The sequence below is a fragment of the Pygocentrus nattereri genome, chromosome 2 (assembly GCF_015220715.1).
Source record: "Pygocentrus nattereri isolate fPygNat1 chromosome 2, fPygNat1.pri, whole genome shotgun sequence".
Taxonomy (NCBI): Eukaryota; Metazoa; Chordata; class Actinopteri; order Characiformes; family Serrasalmidae; genus Pygocentrus; species Pygocentrus nattereri.
In genome coordinates, this window is record NC_051212.1 from 7,293,003 (window position 1) to 7,303,137 (window position 10,135).

The following is a 10,135-nucleotide window of genomic DNA, read 5'->3' on the forward strand; positions in this document are numbered from 1 at the left end:
GCAGTGATGACTATTTAGTTTTAGCTGGTGATTTTAACTGCACAGAGTCCAGTGCAGATAGTCTCACTCAGAACCGCACGCTGCTTCGCGTAGACGGCTGGTCCAGCTAATCAACACACATGAGCTCTGTGATATTTGGAGGTTTCTAAATGACCAACAAAAACAGTACCTGGGCACATACAAGCGAGAACCGTATCTCTCTAGCAAGACTCCACAGATTTTACTGTTTTAAGCATCATCTTAGTGTTTTTAGACATTGCCAAATCTCACCGGTTGCCTTGTCTGACCACAGTTTAGTCCACTGTACAATGGGTGTGAGGCATATAAAGCCAAGGAGTTCGTATTGGCTATTTAACACATCCTTGGTGGATGATGCACATTTTAGAGACACTTTAATTTCTTTTGGCGTGGATTTCAAGCAACTAAGACTACTTTTCAGTCTTTACAGCAATGGTGGGACTTTGGCAAGGTCCAGATAAAACAGCTCTGTCAGCAGTATACTTACAGCGTCACGAATGACATAGCCCAGTCACTGAAGAGTCTTGACATAGAAATAGGGGAACTCCAAAACTTGACAGAGTCCACAGGAAATCGAGGCGATATTGAGGCACTCAAAACTAAAAAAGTGGCACTTGCTGATCTGCTTGTGTGGCCCGTAGTAATATAGCAAACCCGACTATGACACCTGGGGAATTTCACCCCAGGACTGTATTCTAAAGTCTCCAATACACACACACACACACACACACACACACACCCAAGCGAAAGTGCGGTGCACATGAACTCACACCACAGCAAGTAAGGCGCCAAACCACGAGTGAACAGACAGAAAGGGGGGCATCCAAATGTCCTACAAGAAGAAGAATTAGAATTTCACAATTGCTCCGACCACTAGACCCACAGGACACCTCACAGCCAACAAAGTTTTCCCAGTAATAACAAATAATAATACTTTAAAAACAATCCCACGCTAAACCAAACACTGCTGCCAAAGTAAATGAAACAGTAAGTCAATTAAACAGAAACACGACATAAGGCATCAATTGATAACCAAAAGCAAAATATAATCTGTTCAACTAGAACAAAACCAAGAAGCAAATTCAACAAAACAAGCAAAAGTAAATTAAAATAGGGAAAAAAAACAAAAAAAAAAAACACACACAACACACACACCAAGCAGCGTAACCGACACAGTAACACCGACACAGCAACACCGACACAGCAGCGGCTCCAATTTCACTACGTAGGTATCAAAATATTTCTTCGTTCCAGTCGCCAGGCGCCACCCGGACTGGTCACTGGCGACGCTCACGCAGGGCCTTCGGCTGCTGCTATACACGGCTCACACCCTGTTACCTGTTGCCCCAAACCACAGCACACCTACAATGAACAGACATTAGCGGTATAAGCTACCAGTACCCACCAAACTATGCGGAGTACCGCGTACCTGCCTACGGATAGGTGCTGCTCCAGCACAATCAGATTATAAAATGCAGTGAAGCCACAACAAACGGCTACAGCGTTTAAGCGGTTTCCGAGAGCTCTGCGCCAACACACCGTCGACACAGAATGGGGAGAGAAGCTTGCCTAGACCAGCACACCTGCACAGGGACGTTACCCATTAATGTTAAACCACAAGCCAAAGTAGCGCCACCTTTAGGAGCAACCTACCGTTCGATGACCATCAGCCAAGTCCCAACAGACCACAGCAAAGTGAGGATATGCCTACACCCAGTACCATCGTACATATATATATGCTAAAGCTAATGCTCACACCTAATTGTATCCACCTGGCGCTTCCGTAAAGGGCGGGGGAGGAAACAACGCATCACCTTGACTACGGTTGCTGTCAAGACTCGCATCACACTCGTAGCCAGGCACGGGCTTCACTGGCTACACTTGGGGTAAAAGCGCAGGGGGCTCTGGTCCGGTCACGCTTTCAGAAAGTGGCACAGATGGATGCTGCGTCCAAATTCTTCTTTAGTCTGGAGCGCAAGAATGGCCAAAGGAGGTGTATACATGCCCTGCGGTCTGAATCTGGAGCTCTACTTTCAGACCCTGCAGGGATTCGTAGTCATGCAGCTAAGTTTTATGGAGAGCTCTACACCTCTGAATACAGTGAGCAACCAGAGCTGGAAAAAAGTTTCTTTGACGGTCTTCCGAAGCTTGTGGAAGACTCTTCATTGGGCCTTGAGAGGCAGCTCTCCCTGGTGGAGCTGAGTGATGCTCTGCAGGGTATGGAGTGCGGGAAAGCACCGGGTATTGATGGACTCCCAGTAGAATTTTATAAGTCCTTTTGGCCGGTGATTGGCGAGGACTTGCTGGAAGTTCTCAATGACAGCCTCGCTAAGGGGAGACTGCCGTCAAGTTGCAGAAGGGCTGTGCTGACCCTGTTGCCTAAAAAGGGTGACCTTCATGAGCTCAAGAACTGGAGACCTGTCTCGTTGCTCTGCTGTGATTACAAGTTGCTCTCAAAAGTACTGGCAGTCAGACTGAAAGAGGTCATGGGACAGGTCATCCATCCTGACCAGACGTACTGCATTCCAAGCAGGTCAGTTTTCGACAAGATTTTTTAATTCGAGATATTTTGGACGTCTCAAGACTACTGGGCTTAGATACTGGTCTTATTTCTTTGGATCAGGAAAAGGCTTTTCACTGGGTTGAGCATGAGTATTTGTGGAAAGCTCTCTCAGCTTTTGGGTTCAGCCCAGGTCTTATAGCTAAGTTCAGGGCTTTGTATTGTGACGCTGAAAGTATTCTGAAAGTTAACGGTGGTTTAAGCGCTCCTTTTAAAGTTCAGAGGGGGATAAGGCAGGGATGTCGTCTGTCTGGCATGTTGTATGCATTGGCAATAGAACCTCTCTTACACAGATTAAGGCACGTTCTCTCTGGTTTTAGTGTACCAACCTGTAACCCAAAGATTTAACTATCTGCCTATGCTGACGATGTAATTGTGATTGCTAAGACTCAGTCTGACGTTGACTACTTAATCAGCACTGTACACAGGTTTGGTAGAATTTCTTCTGCCAAGGTTAATTGGAGCAAAAGTGAGGCTCTGTTGGTGGGAATCTGGTTAAGTGGTGCACCCAGACTACTACAAGGGTTGAAGTGGGCCAGCAAAGGTTTTAAGTACTTGGGGGTGTTTTTGGGTGATCAGCAAACGGAGCAAAGAAACTGGGAAGGGCTCCATGAAAAAGTCAAAGGTCGACTCTGTAGGTGGACCTTTTTATTCTCCAACTCTTCCATCTCCCACTCTCCCAGAAGCCGTGCAGTAGCTGTGCTGACACACACACACACACACACACACACACACACACACACTCTCACTCACACACACACACACACACACACACATACATACATACATACACATACACACTGTTACCATTGTGGACAAACCTGTTGTTCTTTGGACAGCGATGTTATTCTGTTTATCCAGTTTATTACTTTCAGCTTAAATCTGAGCCTGTAAATATCCACTGTTTACACTCAGATTTCTTTCTCTGTATTTCTTTATACTGTTTTTAATTCCATGAGTTTCTTTATAGTTGTGTGAGTGATGAATAATGAAATTTACTACAATTAAAAAAACTGACTCTGAGTGAAGTCTCTCTGTTTGTCCTGCACTGTAGTAAAACCAACACTGCTTTAATTCTGTCAAAGCTGATGTAAAACGGGTGTCATACTGACCTCTGCTGGTCAACAGAGGGGACCAGTTTCTGCTGTTCTCCTTCAGAGCTCGCCTGCAGAGCTGAAGGTCCAAGCAAATCGTTTTGAAAAGGATTTTCTCCAAATAGTCAAAGATGTGATCCAAGATTTGATGGTGTTGGAGTTTATCAGAGGAGGAAATGATGTGGAACCTGGTTGGCTGGTTTGGAGGAAGTGATGATTTTATAAGTCGTTGCTGTTTCAGATTTCACGCGATGAAGTCATGAATAAAAGTGGTCAGTAAATTCTCAGAATGTGTAACTGTGTTTATTATGAAAAGCGTTTTTCTCATCGTGACATCTGAGAACTTTATTAGACGGTTAGTGAATCTCATCAGTGCAGTCCTGTTGTAGATCTTCTTCTAAGATCAGTCAGAGTCCCTCAAACTCCATCACCTCCTACAAACATCTCAGAGTTACTCAGAAGCTCCACTTAGCAGAGCTTTTCATTAGTTACACAGTGACTGTAGGGTGTTTATCAAATCTGATCCTGGACCTGTTCTCCTTTTATGAGACACCATATCAATATCACCCTGATTAGCCAATATAAGGCAGGTTGGCAAATAATGCTTTGGATGTGATTGGCTGATTCAGCCTTTGACTGACAGTGGCTCCTCCCATCAGTCTGACCAGCTCAGCATCTCATTTCCACCACTAATAAGGCTGAACAGCAGTGTAGAGACGGAGAATAGTCAGTAATGAGCTCTGAAAGACACTGCAGGGAACGTTGAATGAGAAGAGCAGTGAAAGGGTTTAGATGAACAGAAGAAAGGATGAGAGAGGACAGAAAGAATAAGAACCATCTGCAGACGTCAGGTGAACAGGTGAGCTGCCCCTCAGATAATCAGAGATTTTATTAATGAAGGTTTATCTTATCCAGCTGTTCTCTCTGGTTCTAGAGTCCGGTACATGAGCAGGTCAGAGTAAACAGGTTAGAACAGTGGTTCTCTGCTCCAGTCCTGGTCTTGAAGACCCCCAGGACATATTGACTGCTCTCAGCCTCAGCTCACCTGATTCAGCTCATCGGTTGGTCATTAAGAGCTTCGTGAGCTGGTTCAGGTGGCAGTTTACTCCACTGCTACGACTGCACTGGTTCATACTTTACTGTAATGTAGGTCATTAAAATGATGGAAATCATTAACTGGATTATCAGGCTGAGCTTAGAAAACCTGTAAAATAACCTAAATGATGTTCATCTGAGTGAACGCAGCTCAGTGCAGTCCCTGGATGTGACGTTTGCTGGATGGAGACTAAAAGCTCAACAGCGACTCTGCTAAGCTCTCTGTTTCTGACTGATGTAGGACTGAATGTGATCAATGCAGTTTCATTAAAGTGTGTTAAGTGGTCTAAGTAGACCTGCTCTGGAGAAGCAGTAGGTCTGTGTTTGAGGCTTCACAGCTCACATCCACAGGGAGCTTTTACATGACCAGATCTGCTGGCTGGTCCAGACGTCCGTTCGTCCCTGCGGTCATTTAAAAGTCACTGAATTTACTTTGTTTTCCCGTCAGGTTATTTACTGTGAGGTGAGGACAGAAAAAGAAGGACAGAGCAGAGAAATGAAGACAAGCTGCCGTCTGAATTAACTTCTTTATTCCTGCTCTGAGTTCTTATATGGGTCATTAGTGTCCATCATAAATGATGTCCAGTCCTGGAGGTCTCTGTCCTACACGGTTCAGTCTCCTCTCCGCTCCGAGTCTCCAACTGAACTCCTGAATGATCTGATCATGGATGTGTTGGGCAGAGAGAACATGAACCTGAATTAATGCACGTTCAGTTCATCCACACGTTCACACGTCTCTTCAGTTTCCCTTTTCTTTTCATTACGTTACTTTATTTTAAACCTGAGATTTTAAGTCTTCCTGAGTTTAAACGACTTCTTCATGAATGTAAACATGTTATGACGTCCACGATGTCCATATTCCTACATTTCTGCAGGTCTTCTCCTTTATAAGCAGCTCAGATGGAGGACGCTGGATGACTGACAGGTCAGTAAAATGTGTTTGTGAATGTCTGTAGTTTTCTGGCCAAACTGCCTCGATGTTTCTCTCACTGGACGCTGCTTGTGTTTCAGTCTTTACTGCAGATGATCTGCTGTGGAGGTCATTCACAGATTCAGCTCCGTCACTCAGTCAGAGTCACTAAGACTGTAAAGTGAAGCATGTTTACTGGACTCTGGACTCTGTACAGCCCCTCAGGTTTGATGTTATTGACCTGTGGGATCTTGTTACCATTCAGATGGGATGTTTTAGACGGTGCATGACAGTCTCAGCATTTTGATGCATGTAAGACGGCTTTAGGTTCTGCATTGATGATTGGGCTGAAAAGATGAAGAGCAGAAATCACAGTTGAAGATGGTTTTTAGATGATTTTCATGTGCTTGCTGAGTTTAACTTGTGCCCAGGGTCCCATGAAGACCATGACTGATCCCTGATTATACAGTATAGTTCAAACAGTTCGCACTGCTTACTGTATTTAAAGACTTTCATATAGAAAACTGTGGAAATGTTTACTGTAAATGTTATTAAACACATGGGAAATATTTACCCTGTTCATTATGGTTTTACATCTTCCTCCATTCTTTAATTTATTGTGTAATGTATTAAGTATTAAAATATCAGTCAAATAATAACATAAGGGGTAAAATAATCCTGCTTTATCAATTTTGTGTTCATGATGAAATGATTGTTACATTTTTAGTAGGAATGTTTGACTTTACTGTACAAATGCTGGACTATTCCAATATCAAATCTAATAGTTATATATTATGTTATTCTACACACACACACATATATAAAGAAAAATAGTATATAATGAAGGAATGAAAACATCTTACCTCAAAGACAGTAACTTTACAGGAAAAGAAAAAAAAACTTTTCTTTGAATGTAAGTCAGTGGAACCAGACGTCTTTGAGTCATATTGGGCCATTTCTTTTGGTTCATTCTTTATTAAATGTACAGACAATGTAAAGGACAACACTGAGCATATTGGATAAGAAGAAAGACGACTGTACTCTGGTTCCAAGCAGCTCACCCAAGACCACTTGGCCATGTCTTAGTCCAAAACAGTTCCACAATATTCTGTGTGGCTTCTGTTATATCAGCCTTGTGGACGAGTATAAAGACGTTCTAGAGTAAAACGTACGAGCCTCAGTGAGTCTTTCAGTCCATCCAGTTTTCTGTCAGACCTTTAAATTCATCTGATGAGACACAAACACACCCAGACCCAACATTTTACCCAGAAATGAGGAAATAATAACACTCTGTCTGAATCAAACACACAGTACATGAGGCTGATGTACAGGAACCATCACACTGTTCACAGGCCACAACAGAAGCATCAGCCTTTCAGAGTAACGTTAACTTTTTCAAAACTATTCACACCCTTTTCTGCAGAGACGGGCTGCTGGTTACTGTTCACTCATTTGGCCAGATGATGTCAGTGTAACATCGATTTACAGGCTACAAGGTCGAAAACAGGGTCAACTAAGAAAGCAGTGCTTTAAATAAACTGATCAAAAATATAAACACAACACTTTTACTGTAGAGATTTGACTGAAACTCCACAGAAACGATGGATCCCGACACAGAATTACCATAACAGTGTCTGCAGCAGTGAGACTCCGAAAAATAAACTGGACTCTGCTGTAAAACCAAAGCAAAACCAAGAGTTTCTCTTATAAAGTCTACACACACTTAATAATGACACAGAAACAATGGCATTAAATCAACACACTGGAGGAAAGTGAGGGTCTGAGTAAAAAGAGCAGAGAAGTAAGACTAAGATCAGATTAGAGTCCTTCACTGGTCCCACTGTAGGGACGTTTACAGAGCTACAGCATCAAAGGCTCAGCAAAGCCCTCAAAGACGAGCAACAAGAGAGAATTAACAAGGTAGTGACTTTATTAATCACTTAACACGGTTACAGGTTGTTGCTTATTACCATGTTTGCACAATATATAAGATAAAACAATATAAACTATATTCTTCACAAAATTTAACAATAAAAACAAATACAAATAAACAAAATACAAATAAAAAGCTAAAGAATCTTTAATGGACTGTGCCTGGAGAAAGGTCATCACTACTCTTTGGTCTTCTCTGCATTGATTAGGAGCTGGTTCCTCAGACACCAGCCCACACAGCCCTGGGTCAGTTCTCTGTGCTCTCTGTCCTCCACACAGCCCTGGGTCAGTTCTCTGTGCTCTCTGTCCTCCACACAGTCCTGCGTCAGTTCTCTGTGCTCTCTGTCCTCCACACAGTCCTGCGTCAGTTCTCTGTGCTCTCTGTCCTCCACACAGTCCTGGGTCAGTTCTCTGTGCTCTCTGTCCTCCACACAGTCCTGGGTCAGTTCTCTGTGCTCTCTGTTGTCCACACAGTCCTGGGTCAGTTCTCTGTGCTCTCTGTCCTCCACACAGTCCTGCGTCAGTTCTCTGTGCTCTCTGTTGTCCACACAGTCCTGGGTCAGTTCTCTGTGCTCTCTGTCCTCCACACAGTCCTGGGTCAGGCCTCAGTTCTCTGTCGTCCTCGTCTGTAATGAGAACTTCTTTAGATGACGGTGATTAAATGAATGTAATGCTGCACTTAATCAGTTTAATACTTCACGGCTCCAACACATCAGCTAATTATCAAACCAGTGAAAGAGATAATTCATGTAACTCACCACAGAAATCAATGAATATATCGAGACTGCGGCTCCTCGTTATTTCACTGCTCTCTTCCTCTTTCCTCACATCACACTCTTCACTCTCTTCCCCACTGACTGAGGAGGAAACAGTGAAACCTTTAATCATATATTTCATTATTAATGATCCACATTCAACAGGTCCAGTTCATTACTTCCACTGTTTCATATAAAAGCTGACCAGCTTGAAACTAGTGTTACTCCAATCGCTGCACTGGGACACGAAGGCCGTCGCCTGTTTTACATTAAACTTCAAACAGGAAATTTCTGAACCCTCTACATGATCATAATATCACAGGCTGTAAAAGTGTCTGCTGTGTTTAGTGTCTCTGTAAAACCCACCTGTACAGCTCTCTGGGGGGTTTCTCAGTGTCAGTAATATCTGGATACCTCTCTTCACCAGTTAAAGGCTCTGTTCTTCTTCTTTCTCTCCTCTTACATCTTCTGTTTCTGTTCTTCTGGTAATCCATTTTCCCACCAGCAGCTGTTGTATCTCTTGTATCTGCAAGATAAAAGTACTCGCTGTTAACAGTGTCACCATTAAAACTACAGCCTTGTAACTCCGAGCATTTCACTGCTGTCGGAACAAAACCTCGTATCTCCACTTTTGTCACTTCTCGGTTTATGAAATAATTTGAACAGGCATGTTGGCCTTTATATTGTCTGTGAAGTTCATGAAGGATGGAGCAAAATAAACGGCCAAACTTCACTTGGAGAACATTCCGGTTCCATTGACTTGCATTGAAAGTAATGCAGGTTTTTCCCTTCTACTGTAAAGTTTCCACTTTAGAAACAGGAGGAGCGATAAATAGACAGAAATACAGTAAAGAAATGATGAGTGATCGTCTACAGTGTCTGATTTTTATACAGAATATACGGCCTACAGATTAAAGAGATTCATTTATATGATAAAATAAAAGAAAGTGAACAGCCTTGTAAAAGTAGTAAATATTACACTAATATTTAGACTAAATGCTGTGTTAAGTGCGCTGATGGTCAGTACTGACCTCCTCAGTGTGTCCAGACTGAATAGCCCACTGAATACTAACTAGAAGAACTAGAGCCCAGCGCAGCCACATTCAATAATATGTGAAGACCCCTCCCCAAAAGTAGCCCAGAGATATATTTACAGCTACGAACAACAGACAAACAAACAAAAGAACAGAGGAAAACAAACGAGGCGATTTAACTGAAAACCAGATGCAGCAGGACCTCAACACGAGTTCAGCCGGACCTGCCCTGCACTTCAGCTCAGTCCGAGTCGGCTGCCCCAGCGCCGGCTTTATAGACAGCCTCTGGCAGTGGAGGTTTCTATTCAGTCTCTCTCCGCCAGTGAGCGTTTGTAGTCAGCTGCTTTGCTTTCTCTTTCTCCCTCTCTCTACATCGATTTTAAACGTCTCTATAAGGGAACAACTGAATGCGGTCAGAGTCTACCACGTGTCGATGTTCTCTCTGTGCTGCTGTGGGGGTGTTTTAGCTGTTCTCCATGGCAGAAGAGAGGTGAGCCAGCACTGAGATGAGACGCGAGAGCCCACGTTAAGTGGAAGAACAGTTCGACTAAGAGCTGCATAATAACAGAGTGACAGTTCATTTGAAGGCCCACAAGACACACATCTTTCTGTCTCACACAAACCACAGACACCCACACAGCTGTTCTTGTATCTTGTATCATTGCTGTCGGAACAAAACCTCGTATCTCCACTTTTGTCACTTCTCGGTTTATGAAATAATTTGAACAGGCATGTTG

The 10,135-nt window shown here is 43.2% G+C and overlaps 2 long non-coding RNA genes across 4 annotated transcripts in view; one reads left to right on the forward strand and one right to left on the reverse strand.

Moving 5' to 3' along the window:
- The first annotated feature begins 4,320 nt into the window (after nucleotides 1–4,320).
- Nucleotides 4,321–6,262, forward strand: LOC108443960. Its single transcript, XR_005131449.1, has 3 exons — nucleotides 4,321–4,531; nucleotides 5,643–5,692; nucleotides 5,779–6,262. It is a non-coding gene; the product is annotated as an uncharacterized LOC108443960 (long non-coding RNA).
- Nucleotides 6,263–8,090: 1,828 nt separating this feature from the next.
- LOC119265211 overlaps nucleotides 8,091–10,135 on the reverse strand; it is a 6,630-nt gene continuing 4,585 nt past the window's right edge. For 2 of the 3 annotated variants that reach the window (XR_005131484.1, XR_005131483.1), the window contains 3 exons: nucleotides 8,731–8,890; nucleotides 8,368–8,466; nucleotides 8,091–8,235 (listed from right to left, as the gene is read on the reverse strand). This is a non-coding gene — a long non-coding RNA (uncharacterized LOC119265211). Of the gene's footprint in view, nucleotides 8,236–8,367; nucleotides 8,467–8,730; nucleotides 8,891–9,395; nucleotides 9,623–10,135 lie in introns of all 3 variants that reach the window. The other variant, XR_005131482.1, reaches the window with a different exon arrangement.